We start from the raw sequence: 15,907 nt of genomic DNA, 5'->3' as shown, positions 1-15,907 counted from the left end.
AGGGGTTCATTCAGCCTTGTGACGATAATTGAGGAGCTATTTCAAGGATGTAGCGGTTCCAGTTTAGAAAACCGAGATTAACGGCCGTGGGGATCCGTTGCGCTGACCACGTGACACCCTCTATCCGCAAAAGTTGGCAATAACTTCGCCGACAACCGGCAGTCGCCCGGTCGGTATAGTTCGCTTGCGAACTACAGGCCACGGAGGGGAATTTATCAGATCACCTTGCTGTGTTTGTTTCAACAAAAGATTGGAACCAGAAGCCCCATACCGGAGATACCGTTTAATAATATGGCATGCAGACCCGTTGCTAGGCAACGACGGCGAAAAAAGCTATACAGCAGCCGTTGCTAAGTAAGGGCTCCGCAAACAAGCATGTCCCTACGGCAACAACTGCACAGCAATAAAGGAACGGTGTTTTCTGTGAGGTGCGTGCCGAGATGTTATAAGCAGGACAAGTTAAGAGTCAGTTGGTCGGTAACTTATTGAGTTAGAGGACTGCTGCGGTTTAGTCGTTGTGAGCAGTTGCTGTTGGAAGTTGGTAGCTGAGGCCGACGACAGTTCGGGAACCCAGAGAAAGAGGAACGTTCGCCATTGGAAGCCGCTAATAAGCAACGGCTAGTCTGAATACTGCTCTGTGTGTAACAGGGATTTGTAAACTGTAGTCAAGTGTAGCGTACGAATTCAGTAAATCCAATTACCGATCCAAACCCCTTCTATAGTCATTCTCTCACGTGATTTTTCTTCGGCAAAGTTGCCTACTCCCGGCTTGACGTGTTACTTTTGGATGTTTCACAGAGACTCGACACTGCTAGTGCACCGCATGTAGCACACAACACGTTCCAATGGGAACTAAACCGGGGAAGATCGTGGTACTGGGTAACGCCAGATCAGTCGGTCAGACAGACCTGGGTGATTTCATGCGGGATTCTTGGCGGGTAAAGTTTCAATTGAGCATTAATTTCCACAAGTTGCTTCCGTTTGTTCCTGTTAATGACAATTCTGCCATTGCTCAATAATCATCATCCCCCTGAATTGCGCGACAGTCCTGACCAGACAGCATATTTTCACACTTGACGGTCATTTTAAAAAGGTAAATCTATTTCTGTAACATGGCGTGAAGGCCCATAGGGTTGTGAGACATCGAGGCTCCCGCATTTTCTAGAAAATCGCCTCAGAGATGGCAGTGAGTTTGTCGGCCTTACGCGCTGGCCGCCCTTTACCCCCCCCCCTCAGGAAGATTCCTGGTACTCATTTCTGTTAGAGGCTGGGTCGACCCCAGGGCCATAGTGCGGCTGGAAGGATTAGGTCAACTGAAAAATCCAGTCACCTCATCTGAAATTGAATCCGCGACTTCCCGGCTTGCAGCGTAGTGCTTCAAACTCTACCACGCTGAACAGAAGGATGACTGAAGAACTGTTAATGGTTTAATCGAGGTACTATCCTAACATCTGGTCGGAGGAACTGTGGAATACCATGAGAAAAACCTCATTCGGGATAGCCGGTGCCGCAGCCGTGATTCGAACCAAGAATGTAAGGAGTATGAATCTAGAGCGTTACCACTACGCTAACCTGTTCGGCTCTGCGGTTTCGAACACGGGTGAATTAATGTGAAATTTATGAGGGACAAAGCGGCAGAGAGAGGAACATTTTCCTCCAGCGGACTTCATCGGTTTTTCCCCTGCTAATCATCATTCCACCCCTGCTCCATAGCACCGCCCCCTGAGGTGTACGATAACCCTGACAAAGCAGTGCATTATCACTGCTATATCTGCCATCGAGCAGTTTGGTGAATCGGCGAGGCAAAGGTATTTTTGGATGAAATTTATTGTGGTTTTATTCAGTCACTCTACCCAAATGCCGGGATATTACTTCTATTTAGCGACGATTATTTCCTTCCAAATCCCTTTCAATTTATCATTCATCTGTCACAGCCATTCAGTGTTATAATCTACGTGAGGCTGCGCCATAGCTCAGGCGGTTAGTCACTGGTTTACCACCGCGGCGGCCCGTGTTCGAGCCCGAGTCAGGTCATGTGGAATTTGTGGTGGACAAAATTGGCGCTGGGGCAGGTTTCCTCCGAGTACTTCGCTTTCCCCTGGCAATCTTCTTTCCACCAATTACTCCACAATCACCCTCACCTATCATTTGGGGCTGGTACAGTACGCCAGGTGTGGCCGCAGTACCAAGTGGACTTAGTCTCACCCCATGAGAAAAAATGTAGGTAAGGGCAGCGTTGTAAAATAATTTATAGATAAAGAGATCTGTGACGTGGCATTTCGTTTCGTTCAAGTGTTTAGTAGTTGAATTTTTACACATTATTTAGATGAACTCAAGGCTCTGACAGGTCTCATAGAGCTGTACACCATCCTGAACCCATCAACATTCCTTAGCTATCAGCCGGGTAGGTTACAAACCGAGGCATGGGCTTCTTCGCATTACGCAACCATCAAGAGGAATTTCAGGAAAGTGAGGATACAATCAGTTAACATTAAACAGATGTCGAAGAAGTGACGAAATATCGGTGTACACTGGACAAATATAGTCCAGCCTCGGCGGCAGAAGCACCCGTCGGAAGTGAAGGTCTCTGATGCATAGCGCACAGTTACCGTACAGACTCAGCCAGGATAGCTCGGTCGGTATAGTGGGTAGGCTACGGGCAGTCGGAATTCGATCACTGAGTGACCCAATGCGACATGAGACCCTATGGACATATGAAAGACTGAAGATTCTGAGATCCAGTCCCTACAGGAGCAAGATTTTTCTCCTGTCCACGTCATCCAGACGGGTTCTGGGGCCACACAGCCTCCTATCCAATGAGTACAGGGGGCTCCTTCGCCGGGGGGTAAAGCGGCTGAGGCGTGAAGTTTGCCCCTCACCTCCAACTAGTGCCCAGGTCAAGAATACCTGGTTCTATACATCCACTCCCCCATACACCTTCATGACGTAGTGCTTACTTTATTCAGCACAGCGAGAACTTTACCTTTAAACATATACAGTCATACACTTGTGGGCACGCGGTAGCATAGTTGCTTCAGGAACTATGCTACAAGCCAGAAGGTAAGCGGGTTCGATTCCCGATGAGGTTATTGGTTTTTCTATTGACCAAATCCTTCCAGCCGCATTATGGCCCTTGGGTCGACACAGCCTGTAACAGAAATGGGTACCTGGAATCTTCCTGCGAGTAAAGGGTGGCCGGCGCATAAGGCTGAAAACCTGGGAGCCTCGACGTCTCACAACCGTATGGACTTCCACGGCCTGTTACAGGGAGAGCTTTACCTTACATATTACACACACACTCGTATATAGAACCCATATACACACTGGGGACCCTTACCTCACGTAATGGACTAGACTAAATGCACAGCACATTATCGAAGTCATGGTACTATTTCGACGCATGACCGATATAGGCAACATCGAAATAACTGATAGAACAAAGTCACAAACAAAATGTAAGGGGAATCAGTGGCCGCGCTTACAGACACAGAAAAATAAACCAGGAGATTATTGATGAGTTACCTAATCTTTCGCAGTTATTTAATTGTTCTTTCAGCGTCGAGACTGTATAGCATCGGGTGGCAGGATCACTGATCAAGTGGAAAGGATTCGTGCAGCTACTCAAGAACTTCCCAGCATTTTATGGAACCAGAAGGTTCATTACCGTGTTCACAAGAACCCACTAGTGATCCCTTTCCCGAGGCTTCTTGAGATCTTTCGTAACAAGCTTATTTTTTATGGTGGGTTGTTAGCTCCACAACCAACCCCTAAACTGCAGGACCACCACTGGTCGGCCGTCCACGACTGCTTATTCAGTATGTTCGCAGTTACCCTATCCTAAGCGGCCTCCGTAGTCTAGAGGTAATGTTCCCACCTCATGACTCGTAGTACGCGGGTTCAAATACCCGGCGGAGGTCGTCGAATTTTTAAGGGCGGAAAAATTCAGGGAACAAGTCCTCCGGGAGGGACTTTAAGTCGTGGGTCCCGTGTCGTAGCTTTACGGCACGTAAAAGAACCTCATATCTCCAAAGGAGGTCACTGAGCCAAATTAACGGACGTTTCCCGCCCAACAGCAGTCTCTAATACCTCCGGTAGATGGGGGAAGCATTATAGACACCTCTCAGCTAGTAGAGACGGTCTCGCTGGTTGGGTGGGACTGATGGCAAGCACCAGTACCGGTAGGATATAGAGACTGGTAGAAATCATAGAGGGAAGCACAATGGACCAATACAGGTCTAAGTGCATGGGGAAACCCACCCTCTCCAATAACTAACTAACTAACTACCCTATCCTACATACCTGGAGGGCGTCTCCTCCATCCGCAACCCGAGGACGCGCCACGCCGTGGTGACAAAGGACCTACCTAACATGGCTCGGTAACTAAGGAATACATTTCCTTTCAGAGGGACTAATAAAAACAACACAACGCACAACAACCGCTTACCACATACACGGAAAATCACGCAATGTCCACAGAATTAGTGAGTGCGCGCGCATGTGTGAAGCAGGTGACATGTCTGAATGTCTCACAGAAGATGAATTGGTAACACTGAGAAACTAATTCGCCGTGTCTAAGGAGGTTTAGAAGCAAGAGACAAACAAAAATGTGCGGAATTTGTGTCGTGAAAGTTTGAGTCTGCACCAGGGATAACCAAACCGTCCGCCAGCTGGTCAGACATGGCCATCAACTTTTCGTACATAGATAACAAAGAGCACGAGGTGAGAAAAAAAAGTAAAGCTCTCCCTGTAACAGGCCGTGAAGGCCCATAAGGTTGTGAGACGTTAAGGGTTCCACATTATCTAGACAATCGGCTCATAGATGGCGGTAAGGTTGTCAGCCATACGCGCCGGCCGCGCTTTACTCCCCAGGAAAATTATTAAATTAATTCCTGGTACTCATTTCTGTTAGAGGCTGAGTAAACCCCAGGGCCTAGTACGGCTGGAAAAAATCCAATGACCGCATCGGGACTTGAACCCGCGACCTTCCGGCTTGTAGCACGGCCCCTCAACCAACTACGCTACCGCGTGCATAGAGCATATAATCGGATCTTTTTTTATATATTATATATTTTTATGACGCTGGAAGGGGTGCATTATAGTAAAATTTCTTGCTAACGTTGGGAGGGCTATATAAGGGCGAAATTTTGATGTTAACAATGGGAGGGCTACGTGTGAGGCACGCAGTGCAACGTGGAATTTGGATACCAACTCAGCATTTGTTCTAGGACCGAGGAAAACCACGGAAACCCTTGGTCGAGTTGGCCGGGCGCAGGACCTTCCGGATGCAAACTGACTTCTAGCCAGCAGTCCGGCATTAAATGCAGGAACCCTAACATCGACCCTATCTGTGCTCTTGCTTTATTTTAAAAGTTCACATATGTTTATACAATCTTTTTTTTTTTGCATAATTTGGATGAGCAGCAAACATTTGTGTATCATATTTTTAAAGGGTTGTAGTTGTTTAAGTATTGATAAATTTAAATCTCTATTGTGGAGGGGGGAAGGTTTGTTGCTCATCCAATGACAGGATTTTATGATTACAATTCTTTTTTTCAATCCCAACTTCTTTTCTTGTACACTGTGTGGGCAGAAGGCAGAGTTCAGTCTGTACCTCACAGGCAACACATTACGTCTCCACTACAAAACCCAATCGGTTAATGCTGTTTAGGGAAATAATCGCTGTTTACTGTGAGAACCATGCGGAACACATAAATACACTGTGTGGGCAGAATGCAGACTTCTATGTGAGATCAGATGTTACACACAGTTACCAATGTGATTTTAAAACTTAAAATGTACTGACATATGACCGATAATACAACAGTCAGTCTCTTCGAGTAAAACTTTCACAGACAGCGCAATATATTCTTGTCCTGAATTCCAGTTAGAATATATATATATATATATATATACATATATAAGACTACAAATTGGAAACAGATCTCAGAACAGTAACTAGATAACTGAAAGGATGACCGGGGAATCGGGGTTGATTGCAAGTGGTGGCAATATATATTTCTCACCACATCTTCCAGACCAGCTCTGGGACTCAAACAAACTCTTATCCGGTGGATACAGAGTGGCGGCTATCTCTCCGAGGGAAAGCAGCCGGAGTTAGAAGCTCAACACTCAGCTCCATTTAATTCCAAGGTTAAGAACTTGCGGAGCCACATCTCCAATTCCCCATATGTGTCCATAGCGCGGAGATAACTTTACTCGTACATCTACAGAACACGAATAATGCGCACAGTTACACGAAAATGAAGGAGAGAGAGAAGAAGTGGGGGTGGTAGTAAGAGACTCTACGGGGGGTAAGAAACTATATCTCCAGTTTTCAAGGTTCCCAGGCAGTGTCCGCTTGTCCTTCTGGTGTAGGTTGAGCACATGACTTGATTTTTTGTTTTTATTTTTTATTTTTTTATAACGCTGGAAGGGGTGCATTGTAGTAAAAATAATTACATCTGTTGTTTTAGACGGGTACGAAATTCGGTCTTTGCCGCTATGAGAACACTGATTATAAATGACGCAATTAGTGTGTCAATGAGCGGCGAACCGGAGTGGGGGCAGCAGCTACTGAAATAAAGAAGCATCTTTGGTTCACCATCAATGGCTGACTTGACACAGAGGAAGTTCAAAAGGACTGAGGACAACAAAGCAAAATTGGGATAATTACCCGTATTGGAGTGTGTGACTGAACGCAATATCTGTACCCAAGAGAGAGGAATTCAGAAGGCGGACAAAATTACGCAATAAGGAGGTTCATAATTTATATATTCCTCGAGAAATTGCATTAGGATTATCAGCCCAAGGACGATGATTGTAGATGGTCATGTAGCATGTATGGTAAGGATGCGATTTGCATACAAAATTTGATAGGTAATACCGGACGGAAAGAAGTCACTTCAGTGACATATGTGTAGATAGGGTATATTATTAAAAAGATGGGGAGTGTATGGACTAGATGGACGTAGCGCGAGACAGGAACTAGGTAGCGAGCTCCTGCGAACACGGTTGCACAAATACTAGCAAATTGTTGAGTAGCCGAGAGCGACTGTTGGCTCACACTTCATGGGTTCATTTGTGGCACATATTACGATGTTCTCAGTAGCTCGAACTTCACGTCGTCGAAATACGGAGCCATTAGTGAAGAATGGGTTGGAAATGTTGTGGAAGGAAGTGGTCGTGGCCAAATTTCACGTGCTACCGGGGCATTTGCCTGGAAGGACTCAGGGAAGATGGCCAATCTCCGCCCCAAGGTTTGAACATGTGATTTCTCGGAATTTGATACCCCTGAGCTAGACGGAAGCTGACCATAAAGCCAGTGCTCCAACAGCTGCAAAGACTAGTTCCTGACCGCGCGATCAAGATACTTAGTTGTCAGCAGCAGTCGAAGTCTTCAAACAGGCATACCATTCAGTCTCTTGTGTGCCCTTACTTCATTGTAACAAACCATTAAATCGGCCTTGAAATTCTAAGAATATCGCATGTCAATGCAAAGTACGGTCTTGTGTGTACCGACGTGTTACTCTATACATTGTACCACACTTGTCTTCATTTACTGTAATATAGGCTTATAGGTTGGACAAATAATCTTGTAGAATCCTAGAATTACTCCATAAAAAGGTAAAGCTATCCTTATAACAGGCTGTGAAGGCCCTAAGGGTTGTAAGACGTCGAGGCTCCAATATTTTCTACACAGCCGGGTCACAGGTGGGGATGAGGTTCTCAGCCATACGCACCGGCCGCTTTTTATCCCCAGGAAGATTCAAGGTACTCATTTCTGTCAGGCTGAGTCGACCCCAGTCACGACTCAGAGAGTCGAAACATGTCGAAGAATAACGTAAATAAATATTATTTTATCTTTTAATTTTGTGACGTTTATTAAATTATATTAAATCATTGCTGCATTCTATTTTCAACATACTTCCGGTATTCACACGCCGGTAAGAAATTCAAACATATTCAAAGAGAACTTTTCTCCCGTAAAGTTGGCTACCAATGGTATGACGTACCTTGGTTCATAGAGTGCATGGACTTCATGTACTTCAAGACACGGTAGACACACTCGTATTTGGAGGCCAACACAACTTATTACCTATCCTCTTTAGATGAATCTTCGACCTGTTTAAATATTTGTTTACAAACTTCAGTCATCGGTGCAACTCGAACTCTTCAAGACGAATACACAATCCAGTGAAATCTATACGAAAGACTGGAGCCATATTTACTTACAAGCCCACTGAACTTCTTGTGCCCTATTTCACGACGCTGTAAACATCTAGCCTCCACAGCGTCGATGGTTGGATGAGTTATGAATTATGAAGGGTTTGGAAGGACGTGTTCGTTGTTTCGTCGAGGCTGTGTTCCAGAATTTGTCCGGAGGCAGTGATAGAAACAACGAAAATCTGACAGGAATATTGATGACGCGACCGTGATTCGAACACAGAATATCCTAAAGAATTACCGCTAAGCCACCCTGCTCGGTTCGTCTCTAATCAGTGACCCGTATACAGGGTAAAAGGCTCCATCGACACGTTGGTATGTCTATCAGACTACATGGCGTCACATCACAGAAGAACGCAATCTTAATATTCACCGCCAAGAGAAACTGAAATATCAATATTGTAGCATGTTGCTAAGTAATGACTATGTAAACAATGGCCGTTGCTAGGTAATGGCTGCAAAGGACTCCTGACACGCACCAATAGCTAACTGGGAAGCTGAGTTCTTATGCTGTCCGAGCGACAGCTACGTGACGCAACAATAGAAGATACGTTGAGAGATGCGTTTCCTGTGCAGTCCGTGTCCAGGTGTTATAAGCATGACAAGTCTAGAATTTAGTTAGTTTGGCAAGTGTCAGTTGCCTATTCAAAAGATAGACCCGTCCTCCCATCAGAGAGGGCGCCCTCAAAAAACAAGAAAAAAAAAAGACCGTAACTGTCAAACAGTAATAAATATATGGTCATGAGCCCTAGATAGGGCTCGACACCAAGACTTAAAGACTGAGGGACCGTCACTTGCAATGTCACTTTGACTTTAAGATTTTTAGTCGTTAGAGAGTCGCCGGCCAGTCAAGGGCGTGAACACGGAAGGTGAGGGATCTACGGCGTTGGAAGCCGTTACCTGACAACTGGTGAAGATACAGCAAATTGATAAGACTTAATGCGTGCTGTAGTGAACTGCAGAGTGTGTGAATTAGCGATAGCGCTGTAGTTACTTGTAGTTAAGATTTCTAAGTGCTCAGTAAATCCAATTACTAATCCAAACCCCATCCATAGTCACTCCATATAATGACAATATTAAAAATATTTGTTACAGTAGGACTGCCTGAACGTAGAATAAGGACACCTCCTAGAAACGTGCTCCAGCCGAAAGTTCCCACCCCCCTGAAAAACAGTATCCATGCCCCTCGTTAATATGATTATACTCAATCTGCGAGGTTCATAGAAGTCTCAGAGCAATATAAATCGAGTTAAGGTTTTCAGCAAATCTCAACGATATCATTGGCCTTTACAACGGACTGCGAGCTATTCATTGCGTGAGATACGAGACACCGATTGCTCTCTGTCACTGAGAATTGCACCACGCGCCAGGCGATAAGCATATTTGGACCTTAGAAGAATGAACAAACAGAAAGGCTGCATAAAACCACGTAATGATAAGCTTCATGACCCGCACTCCGCGTGAAACATACCACGGAGATCTAATGTTGGGTGTTTGCACCCTGTTGGTGTCGGCAGCGTTGGGAACACTGCCAACATGCACAATCTGAAGATCCCAGAGAAGAATCAACACCAGCACCGGGAGAAGACACTTCTCGAGCGCGGGTCCTCCGACATTAGAGAGACATTCCTGATCTTAAGGTTGGAAGGGCATGTAAAGCAGGCAGCGCAACGTGGGAAAATTGGGTATCAACTCAGCATCTGCTTTAGGTGCCGAGGAAAACCTTGGAAAATCTCGATCGAGTTGGCCGGTCGCACGACCTTCCGGATGCAAACTGACTCCTGGCCACCAGGCCGACATTAAATACGCGAACTCTAACGTGTCTTATCTGACTGTTGCTTTATTTTGAAATTTCTACAGAACTTGGCTTGATGTCTATTCACTTGGGTGAACAACGAACTCTGTGTGCCACGTGCGAAAGGCGGGTAAAAGTACTGTCGCACTTGTTCCAACCCACTCTTCTCTGAGTCGCCGCCTTCGTTACAAGCTCTTTTTTAGGCATTCATATTAGTAACATTCTACAGTAACTCAGAAATATTTTCGAGTAGTTTATGTGGTTGAAATGCATCCAAACAGTAGTCAATAATTCACTTCGTACTTCACAGGAAACACATGTCTCATCTACAAAGCCCAGCCGGTTAATGGTGTTTAGGGAAAAAATAGCTATTTATTGTGAGAACCATACGGAACACATAAATACACTGTGTGGGCATAATGAAGAGTTCGGTTCATACCTCACAGGAAACACATTCCGTCACCGCTGTAAATACCAACCGGTTAATGCTGTTTACGGAAATAATCGCTGTTTATTGTGAGAACCATACGGAACACACAAATACACTGTGTGGGCAGAATGCCGAGTTCAGTCCGTAACTCACAGGAAACATATTACGTCTCCGCTACAAAGCCCAACCGGTTAATGCTGTTTAGGGAAATAATCGCTGTTTATTGTGAGAACCATGCGGAACACATAAAGACACATTCCGTGTTCAAAATGATGGATTTCTTTAATGTCAGATCTAGTGGTTAGTAAATATAGTGACCATTTTGATTTACAGAATTACGTACATGACTGCCACGGAGATTTACTGTAGCCCGCGGTTCCAGTGCCTCTGAACTGAGAGCTGCAACGCATTTATCTGCCAACCGAATGACAGTCAGACGTTTGAATGATAAGTGTCCTAAAACCGGACAGACATGGATCAAACTCCATCTGAAGGTCAATCGTAGAGACAGTCGGTATGCTACTGCAAATGATTAAATATTGTACCAGTTGTGCCAACACAATAAAACACTAAGGAACAAAACTTCGCATCTGCTCTAACTGAAAAGGCTTACGGTTCGACCTTAACGTCCGGTAGGAACAGTCGGGCAATTAGACCTTACTGCAGTGAAAGGGGGGAGGGAAGTGAAAAGAAAGAAAGTGGAGAGGGTAATTAGATACACTACATTTGGGGAGGGGCAAGAAACTATATCTCCAGTTTTGAAGGTTCTCAAGCAGTGCCCACTAAACTTTCTGGTAGAGGTAATGCATATGATTAGAATTAATTTCCTTATATGACGCTGGAATGGCTACATTGGAGCAAAATTTTGATGTTACCATTGCAAGGGCTGCATGTGAAGCAAGCAGTGCAATGTGGGAATTGGGGCTCAAACTCTGCCTTTGCTCTAGGAACGAGGAAAACCGACGAACATCAACTTGTTGGTCGGTCGCAGGACCTAACGGTCGCAAACTTGACTACTTGCCACTACTTAATCAAAGCCAAAGTTATGTTAAGACCGACGGTCAGTCGGCCAGTCTCTTGGACCGGACTTTTATTACTGTCAGACAGTTGCGGGTTTGTTAATGTTGGGCGCTCTGACGAGAGGACGGGTCTATTGTTTACAACTGCTGCTGGTCCTCGCCAGCGTAGTCATTCTCGGGTAGAAGTCCAGATGGATTCATGACTATATTTTTCTGCCTCAGATCGCGACTCAACCCAACCTGGAGGGCCAGGTCCCCGTATTTATATCCCCATGGAACAAAGTGGCCTAGTTATACCCCTAGCCACTGGGTTCAATTTTCGTCTCCTCCGACTCCCAAGGTTATGGTGGAGGTATTCGAACCACCTCCACAGAGGGAAGAAGCCTTAAAGTTAATCTAAATAACATATAAAATTCAGTTTGTACCTCACAGGAATTATGTCTCCGCTACAAAGCCCAACCGGTTAATGCTGTTTACGGAAATAATTGCTGTTTACTGTGAGAACCATACGGGACACACAAATACACTGTGTAGGCAGAATGCAGAGTTCAGTCCATACCTCACAGGAAACACATTACGTCTCCATTACAAAGCCCAACCGGTTAATGCTGTTTAGGGAAATAATCGCTGTTTACTGTGAGAACCATACGGAACACAAAAGCACACTGTGTAGGCAGAATGCAGAGTTCAGTCCATACCTCACAGGAAACACATTACGTCTCCATTACAAAGCCCAACCGGTTAATGCTGTTTAGGGAAATAATCGCTGTTTACTGTGAGAACCATACGGAACACAAAAGCACACTGTGTAGGCAGAATGCAGAGTTCAGTCCATACCTCACAGGAAACACATTACGTCTCCATTACAAAGCCCAACCGGTTAATGCTGTTTAGGGAAATAATCGCTGTTTACTGTGAGAACCATACGGAACACATAAATACACTGTGGGTAGAATGCAGAGTTCTCGGATGTTAAAGCGGGTGGTACATATGACGCTCATTGTGCCCTAAAGATTTAAGCTGTGCTAAAGCAAACCGTAAAACTCCTGGGAATATGAATGTTGGACTTCAGGACCTCACAGCGGTAACTTGCGTAGTTAAATCTTAATCGGTTGAACAGTGTGTACTTCGGATAGAGCCCTATGCTTCAAAGAAACATATCGCTGCCACCTTCACGGTCGAAAAGTTAGCAAAGATCAGCTTGACACCTGCTTTCTCTGGTTACTTGCTTGGCTTACTCTTCGACCGTGACGATGAAGGCTATACGTTCCTCCGAATCGATGGTAAACTTTTACCGAAATATATTGCGTCACATCCGAAACGCTAGTACGTTTGAAAGTCATCTTTTGTGTTTTGATGTTTGTAGATAATCCATTAAGAAGGTTCTGAAAAAAAAAATTATATCACTTCGTCAACCGTAAAAATTTTCCACAGCCTGAATCATTATCACTGTAATTAAACAGACCATCTGTGGAACTAGCGGTTATCATATTTACAGAAGGTTGTGAACACTAATAATGATGATAAAACTGTAACCATCATTCCAGTGAATTAACCCCATGAAACTCGATGATCATCTAAATAATATTTTAAAAAATGCAGTTCACCTCACAAATAAAACATTACTTCTGCGTTACAAAGATCAAGTAGTTAATTCTATTTTAAAGAAACAACCGCTGTTTACTGAGATAATCATACGAAGTCCATATAATATACACTGCGTGAGCAAACGTAACGCCTTTCAATATTAAAACAGATGGTAAATATAGTTACCGTTGTGCTTAAACGCTTTGCAGAGCAGAACAGCAGTTTACTACTGGCCTTCCAGCCTGCACAGCTTGGCTTAGAGTCCCGATGTGGCTCATGGCTATATGGCATTCGCACTTTAGGATGGGATTCTCTATGACAAGAGGAGGGTCTATCATTGTACGTGCCACTTCTTTTGAACTTAAAGTACAAAACTGATAAAAACCGTATAGATTTCTTGTTCTGTTATTCTGAAATCCTTAAAAAAATTATCCACAATTCACTAACCCCTTAAAATTTTTGCACCTTTAATTTTCACTGCTGGAAAACTACAGTGTCATCATGTTTAATTCTCCTCAAGGCGTATTTAAACAATCGAGATGAAGAAAATTAAAATCATAAAATTAAATAAAGTAAAGGTATCCCTGTAACCGGCCGTGGAGGCCCATAGGGTTTTGAGGCTCCCACGTTTTCTAGACAGTCGGCTCACAGATGGCGGTGAGGTTGTCAGCCTTACGCGCCGCCCGCCCTTTACCCCCGGGAAGATTCCTGGTATTCATTTCTGTTAAAGGTCGAGTCGAACCCAGCCCCATAGTGCGGCTGGAAGGATTACGTCTATTGAAAAAAAAAATCCTATGACCTCACTGGGAATCCAACCCGCGACCTTCCGACTTGTAGCACAGTGCCTCAACCAACTATGCTACCGCGAGCCCCAAAATTAAATTCACAGTTTTCATAAATATAATAAACATCAACCGTTTTATTTACAGGTATATTAAAATGTGGTTTACTACTTTGTATAAAAACATAATTTAAATTCAATTGTTTTGTCAGGTTCGATTCAGACAGTATTCGCTCTCAAAAGTTTTATCGGAATGAGTGTTATAAATGATAAATTTCGCACCAAAATATGATNGGGGAAGATCGTTTTGTTAGAAGGTTCTGTGGCCTCGCCCGCTCGTCCTTCTGATAAGGCCAGGATGAGAGTGAAGGCGTTAGAAGTGAACTGAGAGAGAGGCTGCCGAGTTTTCACTTTCTGAATTAATGTCGAAATGTGTAATTCGGGAAAAATAATTTGGCGGCTTTTCAGCTGAATACTATACAGAAATTCAGTTCGTACCTCACAGGAAACACATTACGTCTCCGCTAAAGAGCCCAACCGGTTAATGTTGTTTAGGGAAATAATCGCTGTTTATTGTAAGAACCATACGGAACACGTAAATACACTATATGGGCAGAATGCAGGGTTTTTGTATGTTATAGAAGGTGGTACATATAGTTACCACTATGATTTTTATTGGGTTAAATACAGCAAGTACCGTTGACCGCGAACTCTTGAGGAGACCATTTTGGTATTCGCGGCAACAGAACCCGAAACCGAAGAAGCGAAAAGCTGAGGTGGCCCTCACACTTTTGAACCTGTAGTATCGTAATGTAAACGCAGGCCAATGCCGTCATTTCGGTAAGCCAGGATCTTGAAGGAGAACAACAAGCACTGCAGCCATGCATCCTGTCTGAACTTCCTCCTTCATTATAACACACTGGCAAATATGCGTTGTTTTAATTCGCACAATCTTAAAAACGTGCCACAGCTCAAGCCTCCAGACGCTGATATCTCACCGCAGAGCCTCTGGTTCAACGCCGGGTTCCTTCATATCAGATTCGTAGTGGAGGAGTGGCACTGGAGGTTTGTTTCCTCATGTTTCTTCGGTTTTATCACGCTAATATTATTCCATCATTTCTCCATACCCACCCATAACCCCCCTTGAGGTGTGCGATAACCCACATTAGGGAGCACATTATCACTTCCGGTTTTTATGTGAGGCACGCGGTAGCGTAGTTGGTTGAGGCAATATGCTACAAACCGGAAGGTCGCGGGTTCGATTCCCGATGAGGTCATTGGATTTTCCAACTGACCTAATCCTTGGGTCGTCTCAGCCTCCAACAGAAATGTGTACCATGAAACTTCCTGGGGGCTAAATGGCGGATCTCACCGCCATCTGTGAGCCTATTGTTTAGAAAATGTGTGAACCTCGATGTCTCATACCGCTATATATGCCTCCAGGGCCTGTTACAGGGATAGCTTTACTTTTGTTTATTTAACTTACCTTACGTTTTTAAGTCGTTTACGACTAAACTGCGCAGGCGCAGGAGGTGAGCACAGCTCATACCTCCCTCCGTTCTCGCTCTCTTTTTTTTTTATTACTGTTCAACTCTGAAGACGGAAGCCTTGTGTTCCTTCTAAATGTCGGGCTCTCTCCAAATTATATGATGCTACATTTCAGAAGACTGTACGTTACACGGTTAAAAGTTTAACTGTTCAATTGCTGAATATTTTAGATGATGTTGTGATAAACAGAAAACAAATACATCCCGGATGAAGACCAGCTACTTCTGTTTGAGGAGCATAAAAATATCCCTTAGGGCAGTTTCTAAGAAACATTGAAGCTAATTACAAACGGCTTAGTTAAATGTCAAAACATCGCCATCGCGTCGAGACCAGTTTTTGTCGTAAACTAATCACAGTAAAGACACTTCACTCCAAGGCACAAACCACTCACTACGTTTAATTAGGTGTACGTTTAACGATGTAATCATGTTTTCGCTTCGTATTATATTCGATATCTCCAGCATGATTTAGAGATGGTAATGAATTCAATCTTACTTCCACTAATCCGAGGTTTGGTCTGCCTC

General features: G+C 44.3%; 1 protein-coding gene across 3 annotated transcripts in view; it reads right to left on the bottom strand.

The window, feature by feature from the left end:
• The window catches only part of LOC111865424 (BMP-binding endothelial regulator protein), a 165,671-nt gene that overhangs the window by 142,425 nt on the left and 7,339 nt on the right, over window positions 1-15,907 (bottom strand). Inside the window, exon 1 of one of the 3 annotated variants that reach the window (XM_033751824.1) lies at window positions 2,984-3,000. The exons of the other annotated variants lie outside the window; for them this stretch is intronic. The gene's annotated coding sequence lies outside the window, so the exon portion shown is untranslated. Of the gene's footprint in view, window positions 1-2,983; window positions 3,001-15,907 lie in introns of those variants that run through there. 3 annotated transcript variants of the gene reach the window in all.

Source organism: Cryptotermes secundus, unplaced genomic scaffold, assembly GCF_002891405.2.
Source record: "Cryptotermes secundus unplaced genomic scaffold, Csec_1.0 scaffold343, whole genome shotgun sequence".
Lineage (NCBI taxonomy): Eukaryota > Metazoa > Arthropoda > Insecta > Blattodea > Kalotermitidae > Cryptotermes > Cryptotermes secundus.
This window is presented reverse-complemented; position numbering and strand designations above follow the sequence as displayed.